Raw genomic sequence first — 19,119 nt, forward strand, 5'->3', positions numbered from 1 at the left:
CCACTCTACTCCTATATACTTGTATAGAATAGACTAATAAGACAATCTGTAGCATAGAGGCCATTCTGGATGTGGTCTTCTGTGATTTCTTCAGGGACGTTCAACGGAAAGCCCATTTAAATGGCCTTTATCCCTGAGGTGGGTAGGAGTGCCGGGTTCACAAAGGCCAAGGGCAAACAGGGCCCAGCTGTTAGCGCCGAAGGCTAGCAGAACGCTGTCGAGATTCAGTCACCGTTTAGCTCAGATTTATTGAGCCCCTGCTCTGAGCCAGGCACAGGTCTAGGCCCTGGGGATACTGCAACCAAGAAAACATCAAAATTCCCTGCCCTCAGGAAGCATCCATTTACATATCGCACCAAAGGGCTGGCCCTCAATAATCTGGATACAGGTTTCAGAAAGCTAAGGTGTGAGCACTCAACCAGTGCCGCGGTTTGCAAATGCCCGCTGTTCAGTGTTGTTTCCCTTTGTCAAGCTTCGAGATACCCCAAGAGTATACGTTGTTCAGAGGAGCTGGAGGTGCCCAGGGTGGGAGCGGAGGAACACTGCCCCACCGTCCTCTTTGGCTCTGGGGCTGACATGCTCGCTGTGCGGCCTCGGGCTAGGAGCTTCTCCCTTGTGCCCATTTCTTCACTGACAACAAGGAGATGATGCTATTTGCCTGTATCCTGGGGATGTGTGTGCATCACCCTCCAGTTGGTGTTTGGAAAGACTACTTTTCAGACTAAGGATAAGTCAATGAAGTGAGCTCTGCAACTCACCTCTGTGCAGCTAACTTGCTCCCTGCCTCTCTGGAGATCCGTGTGTAAACACAAGACTGTGTAATTAACCTGATGTCAACACCAGCTGTACAAAGGCACCAGAGGGGGGCCAGGTGGCCCAGGAGAAACATAGCCAGGCTGACTTTGGGGGGAGAAGGAGCCCTTTTCTCTGGCTCCTCATTCCATTTCTTCAAGGGAGGAATGACCTACCAAATGTGGGCAGGCAGTTTCCAGGACCTGGTGGGTTTCATTCACACGGAAGAGAACAAAAGGTGACCCTTGGGGGGCCTTTATTTTCCAAGAAGCCCTGGCTAGCCAGTGGCTTCAGGCGTTTGTCCAGATACTTCAGGTGGAAGCTGCCATTGCCTACATTACCTCCAAGGAATTCTTTGATATGGTGATGACCATTGTGCTGAGTGGGGCCTGGAAGATGCTCTATGTTTGGTCCTGTGGCTGCTGACAGAGTTGGGGAAGGGGTGGAAGTGAATTAAGTGAATGTTTAAGTTTGTATCCCCCATTTTGTCCAGGGTTTTCTTCACTTGGGGTAAGAATATGATGATGAGATGATTTATAATGAGGAAAGCAACGTTAAAATGGAAGGCATGAGAGAAAGTCACGTTGTCATTACAGTAACAAAAAATGCAAAGGTGAACTCAATACGAAGTTAAGACGTAAAGAGCTTCAAAGATTGTCAGAACAAGATGTGGCTTTGCTAAGGGATTCTCTCTCCGAGGCTTTTCCACAATTTAAAGGAAAACTCTTTTTTTTTTTTAGCCAACTTGTTATTCCTCCTCACCTCAGACTGAACGAAAAGCTTATCCCAAGGAAGTAAGCCGTCCTAGCAAATGAGGAAATGATTTAGGTTTAAACTAATATAAAATAGGAGCCGGACTTCTTGATAATTTGTAACTTGTGGCCAACTGCCCACCCTTCCTTCCTTCCCTCCTCCTTTCCTTTCTTTCCCCTTCCTTTCCCCCCCTCCCTGCTCTTAGCCATGATTAACAGGTTTTAGTCCTTTAAGTAAACCATGACACCTTTCTGACCTCTCTTGTCCTCTGAGGTGTTCCAAGTGCGTCACATGCCCAGTGTGACTGAAAAGTAACAAGACAGAGTTCCAGATCTGGCTCTGGAGATAAGTCTCATCACTTTGTAGTCACAGGGCATTGTTTGGGGAGTTGGTGGGGGGAGGTTATCAACATCCAGGGAGGGAGCTGGGCGGGCAGGCAAGTGACCTGGCAGGAATGTGAGTATGTGACAGACAGTGCTCTGGGTTAAGTTCACAATAAGCCACACTCCCACTGTGGAAAAGCCATCCTTCTAGAATGCTATGGAGGCATAGGTGATGAGCCGTGGGATCAGGAGCTTTGCAGCCTTCTTCGGATGTCTGACTGCATGTGTGAAATTTCCTTGGAGGTTTCCTGGAGAATTCCTGAGGTGAGCAGTGTCCAAACAAGATAACCAAACATGGCTTCCATACTTTTGATATGGTTTGAAGTGGTTGGGTTCAGAGCCCAAGGCCAAGAAAAAAATTCTTGAGATATCTTTGGTGCAAAAAGGTGGTTTTATTAAAAGCACGGGGACAGGACCCATGGGCAGAAGTAGCTGCACTGAGGTCGTGAGGAGTGACAGATTATATAAGATTTTCTATCCTGTGGAGGGGACGGTGATGTTAGGGCTCCAGGAAACTGAGTCTACAGGTTTCTGGAGATTGCTTTTTTCTTGTAAATCATTAAGACAGTTGCAAACTGATGGAGACTCATGTCCTGCATGACTGTGATCTCTATCAGTTAACCATTGGTTTTTCCCTTTCCTTTGTTCTTGGGCAGCTAGGAGTGCCTGAGGAATGTCACACAGATCCCACAGTGGGGGGGGGGGGTTGCGGGGTGGCAGCTTGTTCTTTGCCCTCAGCTTCTGCTCCCTCATTGCTTTGAGTGTCTGTGTCTTCTTTTCATGGGCCCCAGACTTACCCTGACTTCAGTGGGTGCCTCGGGGCTGTTACACCCTTCCCTGCAGCCCGAGCCCCAAGGAGCCATCTTGTGCCCTGGATTCACAGAAGAAGCGCTGGGTGGTGCTGAATTCTGATTCTACTCTGAAGTTAGCAGAGCTGAGTTCTGAGCTACACTGCTGGTTTGTTTCTTCCTTCCTATTTATATTTTGTTTGGGCTCAGAGTCCGGTTTATTAGGCTGATCTGCTTCCCATTCAATGGTTAACTTTGGAATAAATAAACATTAGGAGCTGTGAGTTCTCACTGGGGGCGTTAGTACATCACACTGATTCAAGAACGATGAGCCTTAGAAACAAATGACAAGGACCACATGTCCCTTTGCAAATGTGAGGACTGCCACAGGTTGTCAGGAAGAAAGAAGTCATGAATGTCCTTCACACTCTCGAATAGCAGACCTTTCACCCAGCACACCAGGCCCAGGATTCCAGCCTCCTCAGCGCTTTTGTTCTTCACCCAGACAAAGAGCGGCTCTGACACAGTTTTTTGCATGCAACATGCCGTCTGGCTGGAGGGATGGGCTGGACATGAATCCCCTTTACGGTTTCTCCAGTTTGGAGACATACTTGTCTTAGCGGGAGTTAATTCTACAATACCACTGACTGTGTTCAATGTGGTCCAGGATGTGGCCTTCTTTGTAGACATACCTGTGGGCCCAGGGGCCTGAGTTGTGGTGATGAACTGTGTATGGTTAGAATGGTGTCTGAGGAGAGTCACCATCGTTTATCTGTCAATGGGATGCTGACCTATAGTGGGTTTTTCTAGCGTATGTTATCCTTCTTCCCCAAAACTGTAGCATCTGTTCTCAGAAGGTTTAAAATACCAAGCATAGGTTACCGTGGGGACCATTACTTTTCTTACCACTTAAAAAACTGAACAGAATTACAAGAAGGTAAGGCAATATGCCGATCCTTGTAAAGGCAAGGTAATAGGTACAGGAAGAGTTATTATACTATTTTATGTACTTTTATATATGTTTGAAAGCATTTCTTTCTTTCTTTTTCTTTCTTTCTTTCTTTCTTTCTTTCTTTCTTTCTTTCTTTCTTTCTTTCTTTCTTTCTTTCTCTTTCTTTCTTTCTCTTTCTTTCTTTCTTTTCTTTCTTCTTTTTAAAGATTTTTAATTTTTTTAAGTAATCTCTACACCCAGTGTGGGGCTCAAACCCACAACCCTGGGGTCAAGAGTTGCATGCTCTACCGACTGAGCCAGCCAGGTGCTCCTGTTTGAAAGCATTTAAGTAAATTTTTTAAAAAGATTCTGAACACCCATTTGAAATGATACAAAGACATTTGGCATGTGCAAATTCTTACTCAACACTAAGAAGAATTATTGTTAACTGAGCACATGGATCAGAGAACCTTGTGCCAGGCCTTTATGTGCATGATTTCCACGAGCACAACAACCCAGCAAAAGCAAGACAATTAATCTGATTTACAGGTGAGACTCAAGGAAGCTAAATGCTTAGCTCAAGCCACCTGTCAAGTGGCTTCTTCAAACACAGATCTCTTTCCCTAAGAAGCATAATTTTCTACAACTCCACGAGACCTTCAGCTTTGTGTGGGTGTAGAGTGCCATGATTCCCAAGCCCAGCTAGTCACAAAAATGACCCAGAACACTGACTTTTAGATTCTTTTCCTAGAGCCTTCAGGTCAGGAGTAAGGCGGGGGAAGGGCATGTTTTATGCACAGGCTCCCACCCCAGCGATTTTCATGGGGAGGAGAATTTAGGACATTCGACCTCGCCCCTAAAAAGAAACTTATTCCTACAAAGTGCCCCCCTCTTTAGAGGTTGTCTTTTAAAATGCATGGTTTCATGTCAGCATAAAACATTACAACACATTCCTAATTCTTTCCCTTTGAATTCACTTATTACATAGCCTTGTTTTTTCCCTGTTGGGAGAGAATGTCCTTACAGCAGGGACATCTGGGGCAGGGGAGTCGCTAAGAGGTGGTAAAAAGTTGCAAAAAAGGAAGATGGGGAAATTCAATGTCCTTTCCTTCATAATTTCATCTAGCGCCAGCCAACACCACACCCCTAGGGGTGTCTGTTCTTTATGCACTGTAAAATCTAAAAATAAAAGAACTATCTTTGAAAGAGAATATTGTGCCCAGATAAAGCAGAGGGTTCGAATTCAGTAACAGTTGTATTTTTCAAAGGACAATTTTGATATTTGGATCTTCTTCCTTGACGCCTCTTCCTTGTCCTGTGCAAGTGTTTCTAAATGCATATGCAAGGGTCAGGTCCAGGCCAGAAAGAACAATGGGCATATGAGAATTGCCAAGGCTCAGAAACTGAAGCATTTCACATAATAGGTCTGAGTTCCAGGAAACTGAAATTCCTGAGCTCTTTGGAGATACTGGCATTCAAAGAGGCATGGATCATTCCAGCTTCATTTTGGGCCTTGGGGGACTGCACTGGGTCGTGAAAATCTGCAAGAAGGAACACACACACCCTATCTGTGAAATCCACATAATCTCAGTGACTCCAACAGTCTTGGAAAAACGATTATCCTTCCCAATACCACATCCACCCCCACTAGGAAGGATCCAGAAGGGCCTCTTAATTCGCGCTGTGAGAGAAGAAAACACACAGTGGATTTCCCCCCGCTTGTTTGCTTGTCAAGGTTAAGAAAACATTGAAGCCAATGGCTTCTTCTCTCAACTGGCTAAACCAAGGGCAGGGGAGCAAATGAAAGCAGGAGCCTCAGTAATTCCTGCATCTGACCTCAAGTCCAAAGACGACGACCTTCTTCAAAGGAAGAATTCTTTGAATGTGTCCCGTGTAATCTTGAGACAGGGGATGAGGGCAGCTGAGGTCTGTGGGCACCTGGAGTAGGAGTGGATCTTGTGTCGTTCCAGCCAGGATGCCAAGTGGGCCAGAGAAATATAGCTGGAGGAATCGGACCCACCATGGAGATGCCGGGGGGCCGTTATTAGCAATCATCCTGAAAAGAGACTGCATTGTCCACCACTGTCCCAGACCTCCCCCTTCCGAGCCCTGACAGGGAACTCGGAAGGCAGTTCCAACAGACAACCCCCTCAGAACCATTTCTAAAGTTACAGAATCTCAGGCCCAGAAGGCACCCCAGAGCCGCCTTAGTTTGCCCGGCTGTGGGATAAGACAGATCTTGGAAGTAACATCTCCACTTACCCTTTTATGCCCTAAAAAGTCTCCGGTAAAAGCCACTTTTCTAAATGACGCTACCTACTAACCTGTTTTGTTAAGTAGGTGTCACCAAGCACAACGACCTTTTCTTTTTTTTTTTTTTTAAGATTTTATTTATTTATTTGAGAGAGAGAGAGACTGAGAGACAGAGAGCATGAGAGGGAGGAGGGTCAGAGGGAGAAGCAGACTCCCTGCCGAGCAGGGAGCCCGATGCGGGACTCGATCCCGGGACTCCAGGATCATGACCTGAGCCGAAGGCAGTCGCTTAACCAACTGAACCACCCAGGCGCCCCACAACGACCTTTTCTTAATACCTGACATCACCCTGAAGCTTCAGTTTTCGCATCTATGAAATGGGGCAAACAATAGCCCCGACCTTATGGGGTTGACAGGATTGAATGAGACGTGACATGGAAAGTGCTAAAGTGCTTCCTTAGCACCAGAAACAAAGAGCAGCGAGAACCAGGACGCCACTGCAGGCTGAGCTCCTCAAACCGTCAGGTACCTTCTTTGCCGGCAACGCGGTGACTCCCTGCCACACCCCAATCAGTCTTTTGTTTCTTATCTGCCACTGACTGGGGAGCTAGAAGAATCAACCACGTCCCAAACCACATGTTTATATGCTCAGTTAGAATCAATAAGCCTTCGAATGAGTGGTTAAATGTACAGCTGTGTGAGTGCTTTATCTGATCTGCAGAAATGTTTCCCCACCCAGGAACACAGTCTGTATTGCAAAGGGTTGAATACATTACCAATCAGCCATCTAGGGCCTGGACGAGTGAGCTGCTACTGTATTTATTATACCCTACTTATACAAGGTCATATTTCTCTTTAATAAAGTAATTTTAATCACGCATCTTTAAGGGCCTGCTGGGAAGTTACTCTCTTTCCACCTGCTGCCAAGAGACACACTACAGGACACTGGAAGTGAGGCATTGTGATCAGTATAAACCAAAGCGTGGCCCCTGAAGCACCATCCAGATTTAGAGATACCAGAGAAATCGCTAGCCTTGGCTGTGCAAAATAAGTCTCCCAGAGGGATGTCTCTGTCTGCTTCTGTAGGAAGGGTAATGGAAAACCGTGATGTGTTTCTGGGTTGGAAGTTTGGCACTGTCAGTCTTCCTAAGGGGGTGAGTGTAATGTGATAGAATTTTCTGTTATGAAAGCAGACAGACAGGGATGTGTTTTTGTACTGAACGGTGGTTGATTTTGCCAGCCCAGCACCATTCATGCTTTGTTGTTGTTGTGACAGCCACCTAGTCCGGGGATGAGCAGGGGACTTAAGCCTGGCCATCAGTACCATATTCGAAAGAGACCACAGTGACTGGTTGAGAAATAAATATTCTAGCCCATGGAAGCCACCTGGGATTTTTGTTGGTGCTAACAGGAAAGAGGCAGTCTCTTTCTCTTAAACTGGAAATGCAAGCCTGGAGCTACTGGTGGCCATCTCACCACCACAGGAGGACAGCAGATCTGAGAATGAGACAAAACCCTGGGGATGTCTTTGAAGTACCTCCCTCCAGTGACACCAAGACTTTTCGGTTATATGTGCTAGTAGACGCATCCTCTTTTATTTGATTTTTCTTGAGACAAACCTTAGAGAGATTTTGGTCACTTGCAACTGACAGATTTCCCATCATACATTCTGATAATACGTAGCACGTGGCTCTATGTGACCACGTGGTAGCCAGCCTCCAAGATGGCCCCCAGTAAACTCTGCCTCCTAGTATTTCCTGGTATTCATGGAGTAGAACTCCCTCCCACACCAAATTAGGCCTGGTCAGTGTGACTACAGAATATAGCAGAAGTACAAGTTTGTGTGACTTCAAAGGCTTGAATCTCTCATTCTGGGGCAAGCCAGCTACCACGTTGTGAGAACACTGAGGAAGCCCATGGGAAGAAGTCCACATGCAGAGCCCTCAGGCCTCCTACGAATAGCCAGCACCAATTAGCCAGGTATGTGAGTGAGCTACCTTGGCAGTGGGCCTCCAGCCCCAGTCACGCCTTCAAATGACCGCCACCCGGCTAGCATCTGGACTGCAACCCCATGAGAGACCCTAAGCTAGAGACACCCTACCAATTTGGTCCCGAGTTCCTGACCCACTGTGGGAAACGGTGAGGGATAATAAATAATGATTGTTGTCTTAAGCCAGTAAGTTTTGGAGGAATTAGTTACACAACATTAGGTAAGTACCAGGCCACTCCTGCTACTTTTCATCTCCCAGGGAATAAAAAAAATACTGTAAGGCATCCGTCCCAGGCCCTTGTCCTTCAGATCTCACGTCATTTTTGAGAGTTCCCAGGAGGGAATTGCCATAGTGGGATCGCTGCCACCAGGCGCTCCCACCACTCCTGAGTCCCACCATCACCTCCCTGGGGACCAGTCTCTGCCAAGTGACCGGGCTGTCCCCTCCCTCAAATTCCTAAAGCAGAACTTAGGCATCAGGGCTCACCGTGTCCTCTGCAGTCCTGGGGCTGCTTCTTGTCCTCTCTCTGTGACGTCACTTTACCTTTTGACTTGTCCATGAAGTTTGGAATTTGTCATTTTGACCATACCAGATGATAGCTCAGAAGTCCAGCTTGGCCATTTTCTCTGCCATCATTGGAACAAACAGCTTTTTCTCGGAAACAGAGCAGCCTAATAGAATTTTTTGCCACGATGGAAATGTTCTATATCTTGACTATTCAACACAGTAACCACTGGCTGCATGGGATTACTTAGCGCTTGAAATGTGACTAGTATGATATAAGAGGTGAAGTTTTAATTATATTTAAATCGTCACAGATGGCTAGTGGCTTCTGATTTGGACGGCACAGCTTTGGATGCAATGGTTGCCAAGCAAAAAACTTCTCACCTTGAGCACAGAGTTTGCACAGAGGTAAAGGCGACTGCAGAGCAATGCTTTAGCTCCAATATCGTACCCAATTTGAATGGAAGTTTGACTTGCAGCGCCTCCTCCCCACTTCCCCTCAGGACCCAGACAGGAGCCCAGGATTGACTAACCCCACTATGTTCCAGACATGCCCATACAAACCTGAATCCCGGCAATGGGTGTGGCCCTCTTTCAGATGGATACCCTGCTACAGTGAGATCTGACATCTGGTGGGGGGGCGGGGGGAGGATCTGGAAGCTTCTCTAGCCCAAGCTTCCATGGGTCCCTCACTGCTTATGATTCCATAACTGTTCACTGAGCAGGCTCAACTCAGTGGGGTAAAACATGAAACGGTTTTCATTTTTCTAATCACTACCCTCAAATTGGATTTGTTCCTAGCCAAACAAAACAAACTAACAAATGAAAAATGAAAAGCTTCTCCCTTAGCACATCTTGGGCAGATTCCATTACTTTCTTGTCACTTGCAGTCCAATTAAAAACCTCATTCACGTGCTGAATTCAGAATTCCCTGTCAGGCTCCTTCTCTTGCTCAGTTTTAAGATCCTCCAGGCTGCTGGGGTAGGAAGGGGCAGGGACAAAGGAACACACTGTTGCCTGATGTGGGCCAGCTAGCTTGGTGAGGCCTCTTCTGCTCTCGCCCAGTTCTTGCTGCTGGGTTCCTTTGCCAGGCAGCAGCCCTCTGGGTAAATCCTGGAAGACAGCTCAAGACCTTACAGAGCCCCTGTCACCATCTTCCGCTCAGGTAGGCGAGGGGGAGATCCGCAAGAGTGAGCCTAGCAGATGTCCACCTGGCCAGTGAGATGCCACCTTCCCTGCAGCCTGTCCCCTCCCACTTCTTCACCTTGGGGCAGGGGTGGCCGGTGGGGCACAGGGAGGGATCCACTTCTCACTGTGAACCCTGCCCAAGGTGGTTGACCTACATGACTCCTCCTGCTTACCCACCCCCGCCAGCCCCCCACCCCCATAAAGGGAACAGCGAGGTGATGGTGGTGGCTGTTGACTGGGGACTGTGGAACCTAAGATGTTGCCCCGTAGGAAACCCAGGGAGGTGAGGGCAGGGGAAGAAGCAGATCTGGCTTTGGGTTTCTAATAACTCTCTTGGATGTGAGGCATTTAGCACCTCTTCTTTTCAGCTGGGACTCTAAGTGCCAGTTCCAGAGTAAAAGGAAAACTCTATTCCACGCTCCCCCCCCCCCCCCCCCCCCCCCCCCGCTTTGGTCTGCCTTGGGCTGTCTGGATCAGGCTGCGTGGAGCTGCTTGCTGGTCCCAGGTGAGCTGCTGACAGAAGGGCTATAGGCAGCGCTGGGCCTGCAGGGCTGGGCTGACTCTCAGAAGCTGGACAGAGAGCCCAGCACTGCGGGCAGTAGCTTCCTGGCTTTTCAGGCAATGTACCCCTGTTCCAGTGTCCTCGTGGTGCGCAGCGAGTGGCTGCTGAGCCCTGGCAAGACCGGGCAGAGGGCTCCCAGCACCCTGGCCCCGGCTGGAGCGCTAAGCTCTTTGCTAGTCTCCGTGGACTCACAGATGGGCAGTGGGGGATGTTTCAGCCTTGAGTGATCTAATCCTTTGGGATGGGAATGCCACTTCCAGGCACAGGGTGGCTGAGGAAGCAGTGCTGGTTGACTCTCCCTGGTGAAGCCATCCCTAAAGGGCGGCGGGTCTGGGGGCAGAGCCTGGAGCAGGGCATTCTGCTAGGACCACGGCTGTGGACGCCAGCCAGAGCTGGTGAGTTCACAGTGGTTTGTGGGTGTGGGTGATCGGCTGTATCACAGTCACTCTGCCAGTGGCCTGCACACGTTATCAGGCCGAACACTAAGCCATGGCCGTTCCTCCTGACCTGCACACTCAGTTCTTGTAGTCAGACACCTGCAGAGGCCAAGAGTCCGGGAGTGATGGTTCAGGACCGGGCCAATAGCATTCTGCCTCCCGTCGACCCCAACCACCGTCCTGTCCCAGATAGCGAACCCTGTCCCCACCCTGCCCAGGAGGAAACAGCTCCTCTGCTGTTTTTTTCCATCTCTTTCTCTCTCCATCCTCCCCTTCCTTTTTAAACCCCCAATAGTAGGCACAACCAACTCACTCCATACCTACCATTCTCAGGGAGGCTCACTGCATTGACTCCAAGGTGGTTTTCTGAGCTAGCCTATATTTTGAAATATCTGGCACTTGTCTCCTAAAGAACAGAAGAGGAGAAAAAAAGATACAAATTAAATCTCCAGGACATGGCTCTCACAGAGAACCTGCTCGCTATGCACACATGAGTAAGGGAAAGGAAAAAAACACTGCTGCTCTTAAAGCATTACCCTCAAGCTGACTGTTGGCAGTCTTTTCGCAGCCTGAATATGTCCCGGTTCTCAATACCATCTGTTCTCACACACCTGCGACCTTTAAATAGGCCAAACGTTCCTGTGAATAGGTAATAGGAACGATTTCTATAAGCAACAGAACCCATCAGGGAAATGTGGTTTCTTTAGGCTACCTGGATTCTGGAACTTATTTATAATGTATACGGAAAACATTCCAAATGAATTCTTAGTAAAAGATATAAAACATGGTTGCCTTGTGTCTTTATTAGAAAGGGGATATAGAGCTGAAACCTGGGTCAGCCATTTTTTTCCCCTTTCAGCTGAATTATTTTTTTTCCTTGTTGTTTGGCTAACTTCAGGAAGACTTTCTTTTTTCCTAAGAAAAACCATTCTCTTGGTTCTTAAAGATGAGAAGGTTTCACTCACTGCACTCACGATTGCATTTTAATTAGAATTATGGTGGCATTTTAGATTATTTATTTTCTCACAACAGAGCCATGAAACAGCAATGTCCCATTTTATGTATGAGCACACTGAGGCATGGAGATTTTAGAAAATTTCTCCAAGGTTATATATAATTACTGAGTAACCTAAGATTTTCGGTCATCATGTTCTCCCAAATATTTAAGCAGTTATGCCACTGTTAACTTTCTGACTAGCTGAAATGTTATCCTTTGGTTCTTGGTGCCAACTCTTTGATCAATGTTATCATTTCATTTTAAGTTCTCTTGGGAAGGTGTAGATCAATAAGTAGAGTAACTGGAAGTATCTTGTTTTTTTTATAGTGACTTAAGGAGATATTTAAGTAAAATGTGGTCGGAATTTTGTCTCAACTTTTTATGTTTTGTTTCAGCATTTATCTTACTGGCAAATCATATTTCTAAATGCTTCTGTTTTACATGGGAGACCTTATTAGCCTCCTGGAGTAAACATTTTAAGTTACTTACCACACAGAATCCCCTTCTCAATGTTTATCTTCTATATGAATGGATTTTCTTTTATGTGTGTTTTCACGCATCTGATTCACACTTTGTGTGTTCTTGAATTCTTTTCCTGTTTGGTTGTCTTTGTTTTCCCTAAAGCCACCCAGATTTTCCCTCTTTTTCTACAGATGCCTAGCCCACTGGCACACTCGCTGTTTATTTTTTCGTACTTCTTTTCTTTTTCTTTAATCTGTAGTGTGTGCCCTACAATAGGAACAGGGGATTTAGGAAACTGCATTTTTGGCCTCGGTCACAGCAGCACCAAACAACACCTCCAGAGAGTAAATGTTTGTGCTCCCAACTGCTCCAAGTTCTCAAACATTCGGGCCAGCAGTGTAGGTGGGGCTTGTCATGCTTCCTACAGGAGTAGGAAGCTAAGTCGGTCCTGGAGCCTGGGGGCGGGGGGTGGGGGTGGGGGAGGCAGGCAGCCCTCCGAGGCCATCTGCTCCCTCAGAAACTGGTAGGAATCTTTTCTTTCCAGAAGCCTCTTTGTGTGGCTACTGGGACACAGCACCTGAGGCATGTGGGCGCCTCTCCTACCTGCTGTCCTTTGACCCAAGCTCAGAGCGCTTGCCACCCCCTGACTTCTCAGAGTCCCCAATTCACTCTTTTAAATAAAGGAGATACCTTAAAAAAATCACCAAACTGCCCTTCTCTTTTAGGCTGTGGAAGGTCCGGACTCCAGCCTGGAGTGACAGGGAGTGGTCTGAAACCGTGTGGACCACCTAGAAGGCACCGAAGCTTTGGCAAGTTAAGTACAAGCCAGTGGCGCACTGCACGGCATCTGGAGAGACAGGGAGAAGACAAATTGTAGGACTGAGAAGGATCTAGAACGCATCAAGTCCAGCAGCGGGCCTCAAAGCTGGCCCCCTCACGGGGAGACACTGCTGTCCTCCTAGCACCCATCGAAGGAAGTGCTGGAGGTAGGGGAGGGGACTTGCAAAAAATGTATTTCTGGTCTCCAGGTTTATGAACCACTTCGAATGTAGCCCTCTCCCAATCCCCTGTCAGGTGAAGCCCAGAACAGGGGTGTGACTTCTCCAACATCTAGGACTATTTAATGCACAACCAGAGTATACATTCCCCCAAATTATTCATCCATCATTCTTTCTAATACAGCACAGGAACAATATACCGCAACTGTGCTTGGGGGAGAGGGAGGGAAAGCACTCTGCCAACATAATAATAAGAGCTAAAGTACCAAGCAAAAGCTCAAGGTAAAAAGGAAAAGGGGCAGCGGGGGAAGGGGTTCCAAGGCAGATCACACGGAGCACTGTTCGTACGCAAACCTGAAAGCATACAGAGGCCAGGAATGGCACACAGACCAGACTAATTCAATCCAGATCTGGGCACTTATTGCCCTGAATGTAGTTCCTCCCTCCCTTGCAAGGCTTGGGCTGGTCCTGTTGTGTGAGGTTAGAGAAATTCAATGGGAAGGTTTAGAGACCCAGAGCCAAGGGCATCATTACAACTCTTGTGCTCCCAGTACAGAAGCGAGGGGAGGAATGTATGATGCAGTTGTGTTTTGTGTTTAAGAAGGAAAAAAAAAAAAAAAGCCTGTGTGGTCCTGAAGGAAAGAACATTTTAGGTCAAATATTAGGAAAAACTTGCTAACACTCAGAGCCATTCCTCTGAGGACCTGGGAACTTCCTTCCCTGCCATATTCCAATCGTGACTTTTTTTTTTCCACAGCAGTGCAGCAACAAGGCAGAAACTACCATTTGCAAGGCAAATTCAGGTCAATCTTTTGGGATGTCTATCTCGCTTCTGCGCTTTAAGAAATGTGTTCAGTCGGGCGCCTGGGTGGCTCAGTCGTTGGGCGTCTGCCTTCGGCTCAGGTCATGATCCCAGGGTCCTGGGATCGAGTCCCGCATCGGGCTCCCTGCTCGGCAGGAAGCCTGCTTCTCCCTCTCCCACTCCCCCTGCTTGTGTTCCTGCTCTTGCTGTCTCTCTGTCAAATAAATAAATAAAATCTTAAAAAAAAAAAAAAAAAAAGAAATGTGTTCAGTCACTCTAGCAGGCCAGCAGCATGACTGGCCTTTTCCCAGTTTTAGTTAGCCCAAGCATCACGGCTAATCAGGAACAGGAGCCTTTTTTAACCCTTCAGATGGTGCCAGGACAAATTCCTCAGTGTATTCATGAGTCGAGGAACAGCATCTCTGGCCTGAAGATGTCTGGCAGGCTGGAATTTCTGGATGGCTTTTCCCACTGTGGGAATTCAAGCAAACCATTGTCATTCTTCCCTCTCTAGCAGGAGAAAGAAAAATCCCAGCCCTTAGAGCATTCATTCTGGCTCAAGGACATGGGTTTCTTTCCTGGAAACAGGGACTGGCTCAGTGAGATGCCCCCAAGTTGTGCTTGGTGTTGCCAACATGCCCGTTCTGGCAAGCTACTGAGGAAAGGGGCCGCTAGAGAGAAAGAGTCCCGATACCCCCCAGAAGGACACAAAACCTTCATTATTTAATAGTTCTTCAGCATCCGAGAAATTTTATCCCAAGGAAAAGGCTTCGATAACTTCATTAACAGGAGTATTTTAAGAATTATGAGTAGAAATCAGATCATGTTAAATAGTGCATTTCTAAGCCAAGTACAAGTTAAATTGCCTAAACGGGCTCCATAGGGCAACAGAGTAGTTGTGGATCCGCACCGTTGTAACTGGCAGCACGGGGACTGAGTGAGCCAATTTCCCGTGTCCCCCGGCCCCAGGCCTCGCAAGCACCCCAGCCCCGGGACACTCTGAAGGCTCCTCTGTAAAGCCCCGCCATGTTAGCAATGCTTGAGGCAAAAGTCACATTGACTCAGAGGAGAGGCCAGACCGTGGTGTGACAGAGCTCAGTCTCTTCCAGGGCCTGGCAACAATCATTTCGTCTCCATGGTTTTTCCTAGCAGCTGTCATGGGCCTCGCGACCACCTAGAGTAGCAGTTCTCCAAGGGTGGGCTGCAGACCCTTGGGAAGCCCAACCCTACTGCAGCTGGCCCACGAGTCAAAGCCATTTTCATGATAATATTAAGATGCTCTTTGGCTCTTTTCACTGTACTGACATTTGCATTGATGACATAGAAGCGATGGCGGAGAAAATCACCATCAGTGCCTTAGCATGAATCAAGGCAGTGGCACCAAACCGTTCCAGTAGGCACTGCATTCTTCACTGCCTCACCCCTGCAGTCCAGAGACACCTCTGCTCGTTTCCTTAAAGAATGTCCTTGAGGAACCATAAAAAATACTCATTTTATTAAATCTCGACCTTTAGGTACCGGTCTTTTTAACGGTCTATGTCATGAAATGGGAAATATACATTGAAAAAAATCTGCTGTATTCCAAAGTACCATGTTTTCCCGAGGAAAAGCACTCGTGCCATTGTTCGAGTTACAAACTAAACTAGCTGCTTTTCGAGGAGCACTACTTCTACCTGGAAGAATGGCTGAGAGACAAATGACAGTTATTTTGACTTGGATATCTGGCAGATATTTTCTCAAAAGTTGGCAAGTGAGCCCGCCGCTTCAAAGAAAATAACTGACAGTATTTGTTGCCAGTGGTAGAAATGAAGACTTCAAGCAAAAATTAGAACTTTGGAAAACTTGTTTTAGCTACCATGAGCTTCACAGCTTTACCAGTATTTAGAGACTTTTACTGATGATATTGATGGTGATATTGACAAATGCAGTTTTTGATACTGTATGAGTAATGTCTCAACATTGGGAAGGTCTGCATAACTCAGTGAATCAACATTTTCCAAATGACCAGTGCCTGATGTAACAAAATTATGCACGGGTAAAGATCACTTCAAAGTATAAGGCAGACCAATGGATCCTAATGCAATCGAGATGAAACATTTATTCATTTGGTTTCAGGTTCCACACTGCAACTAACTTTTTTTTTCTTTAAGATTTTATTTATTTATTTGACAGAGAGAGACACAGCGAGAGAGGGAACACAAACGGGGAGGAGTGGGAGAGGGAGAAGCAGGCTCCCCGCTGAGCAGGGAGCCTGATGCGGGGCTCGATCCCAGGACCCTGGGATCATGACCTGAGCCAAAGGCAGACGCTTAACGACTGAGCCACCCAGGCGCCCCTGCAACTAACTTTTAAGAAACTACCACTTGTGCAGTTTTGGTATAGTATCAGAGAAAAAGCACAATTTTCTGAAAAGGCTTATAAAATACTCCCCTCTTTTCCAATGATATATCTGTGTGAAGTCAGATTTTCTTTGTATACTTCAACCAAAACAACACATCACAACAGATCGAATGCAGAAGCAGAGAGAATCCAGCTGTCTTCTATTAAGCCAGATGTTAAAGAGAGTTGCAAAAATGTAAAGCAATGTCACTCTTCTCACTATTTTGTTTTGTTTGGGAAAATATAGTTATTTTTCATGAAAATATATTACTTATGTTAGCATGAAATGGGCTAGTCAATGTTATTTTTAAATTAAACACCTTAAATTTCTCAGTTTTAATTTTTAATGTGTTAAATATCAATAGATATCACCTAAATACATAAAAACACTTTATGATCCTCAATCATTTTTAAGAACATAAAGGGTCCTGAGTCTAAAAAGTTGAGAACTGATGACGTACTGAAACTTCACGTAATAAAGCCACTCAACTAGAAACCATGGTAGCGTGGATAGAACATATGCTTTCGAGTCAGACCCAGGTTCAAATTCTGACTTTACCACTTACTAGCTATTTGACTTAACTGAGCAGTGGATTGCTCCAAGTTTCCGTTTCCTCATCTGTAAAATGGGATTAACGATACTTGACTTACAGATTTCTTGAGGGTTAGGATAGTACTTGTAATGTACTTAGCATAATGCCTCGCAGTAAGTACTAAAATATTGATTGAATGAAGATAGTAAGATGTTTGGTATATCAATGAGAACTTTCAGTTGCAAAGAACAGAAATCGCTTAAAGAGTAAAAAAAACAAAAAACTTACCTTCCATAACAAGAAGTCCAGAGACAGAAAAGCTCAACGATGTCTTAAGACCCAGGTCCTTCCCATCTCTGCTCTGATACCTCAGTGTTGGTTTTCTTCATTGGTCAGGTAGCAGACGGCAGCAATAGTTCCAAGACATGACATCGAGGCAGAACAGCCTCTTGAAGAGGAGAGACTTGCTTTTCTCCCTTGTGGCTTTCTCTTAGGAAAGAGAAAACTTTTTCTAGGTTGCCCCCCAAGGTATTTACCCTCGTATTTCATTAACCTGAATTTGGTCACATGTCCATTCCTGAACCAATCCCTGCTGGGGCAGAATGTGATGTCCCTTTGACCAATCAGGCCCAGTTCTGGGGCTGGAGGTGGGGTCAAGCTTCCTTGAGGGACAGGCTTGGTGGGTGAAGGGCTGATACCTGAACAAAATCAAGGCTTCGTTAGGTAGGGAAAAGGGGTAATAGAAGGAACCATTAGGCAATCACACAGGGTCTACTAGATGCAGTAAATGGAAGTCTAGAGCAGTGGGTCTCAATTGCTCCTCAGCAGACTGGTTACATGGGAATCACCCGGGAGCTTGTTTAAAATTACAGTTCAAACTGTACTATGCATACGAATTTCCTGGGATCTTGTTAAAATGCAAATTCTGCATTTGTAACAAGTTCTAAGATAATGTAGCCACTACTGGTGGATGAAACCCACATTGATAAACAAAGATGTAGATCTGCCACCCCCAAATTACTGACTCAGTCTCCCAGGTGACCCTGGTTTGAGAATTGGGTTCGATGTGGTAGAATATCAACTATGTACAAGACTGGCACGCATTCATCCACTCATTCATTAATTTACTCATTCGATAAGCATTCACAGAAACCTATGCCCTAACCGAGCCCTGTGCTTATTGCCGGAACTGCAGTCCATATTTTGTTGGCGAGGGAGAGTGGCAGACCTATAAACAGGTGTCTTTTTTTTTTTAAGATTGTATTTATTTATTTGACAGAGAGACACAGCCAGAGAGGGAACACAAGCAGGGGGAGTGGGAGAGGGAGAAGCAGGCTTCCCGCCGAGCAGGGAGCCCGATGCGGGGCTCGATCCCAGGACCCTGGGATCATGACCTGAGCTGAAGGCAGACGCTTAACGACTGAGCCACCCAGGCGCCCCTAAGCAGGTGTCTTTAATGTAATGTGAGAAATGCTCTAATAAAGGGAGGCACAAAGTGTCCTGTAACTGCAGGGCAAGGTGGTGAAGGTGGGGTGACAATTAGGGGGAAGTTGCACAGAGGACATTTGAGCTGGGCTTTCTCTGGTGCCCAGAGTGAGATAATATGTGTGCATGAAAGCATGGAAATATGCACAAGCCAAGTACTTTCAGGGCATAATGAAAAGGTCTCTGCGCCTCACGTACAGGCTGAGATGGGGGTGAAGGAAGGAAAGGTCAAAAGGTTTGGCTGGGACTCGGTTATGAGAGGCCTTGAATGCTGCATTAAATCCCTCGGCAGCTGTTCTCAAGTTTGCACATTAGAATCACTTGGAGAGCTGTAAAAAGTCCTGATGCCCAGGCCCCGCCCTAGGTCAGTTAATCATACTCTTTCGGTGGTGGGGGGTGGGAGGGGAGGAGGCAGGCATCAGTACATTTGAGAGCAGGTGTGCAATGTGCAGCCAAGTTGAGAACCGTAGCCTGCAAGAGCCAGCGCCTGCCCAACCTGTTTGCATAGAACACGCTTTTCCGTGTGGACGGAGCTTCTCCTTCCTAAATGCACTTTTCATTTCAATTTGATATTCAAAATCAGAATTATTAAAAGGCTTTTATGCCACAGAGGCCATGTGATGGGCATTGGAATGGAGGCCCCCCCCACTTGCACAGGGGCCTGTGGGGTGCGGGCGGATGAAGCCTGCCCTTTGTTCTCCGGCCTGCATCTGTGAAAGCTGATTTGTGAGAGCTGCCGCCAGGCCGAGGGCACCCATTCCACCCACAGCCTAGACCCGGGGGGGAATCTTTGACCAGATAAGTCTGCAGAGTGGGGGCCCGATGAGAACACATCCCCTGACCCCCTTTCACTAACCGAATACCTTTTGGGGAATTTGAAC

At 46.8% G+C, this 19,119-nt stretch overlaps 2 long non-coding RNA genes across 2 annotated transcripts; both read right to left on the reverse strand.

Annotated features, from left to right (window-relative positions):
- Positions 1–4,656: 4,656 nt before the first annotated feature.
- On the reverse strand, positions 4,657–6,030 carry LOC118005665. The gene is made up of 2 exons (XR_004677841.1): positions 5,484–6,030; positions 4,657–5,188 (listed from the first exon to the last, which is right to left on the reverse strand). It is a non-coding gene; the product is annotated as an uncharacterized LOC118005665 (long non-coding RNA).
- Positions 6,031–10,066: 4,036 nt separating this feature from the next.
- On the reverse strand, positions 10,067–13,471 carry LOC118005668. The gene is made up of 3 exons (XR_004677842.1): positions 12,732–13,471; positions 10,907–10,988; positions 10,067–10,681 (listed from the first exon to the last, which is right to left on the reverse strand). It is a non-coding gene; the product is annotated as an uncharacterized LOC118005668 (long non-coding RNA).
- Positions 13,472–19,119: the final 5,648 nt, after the last annotated feature.

Source organism: Mirounga leonina, unplaced genomic scaffold (assembly GCF_011800145.1).
Source record: "Mirounga leonina isolate KUSES-001 unplaced genomic scaffold, KU_Mleo_1.0 Mir_115, whole genome shotgun sequence".
In the NCBI taxonomy this organism is placed as follows: Eukaryota; Metazoa; Chordata; class Mammalia; order Carnivora; family Phocidae; genus Mirounga; species Mirounga leonina.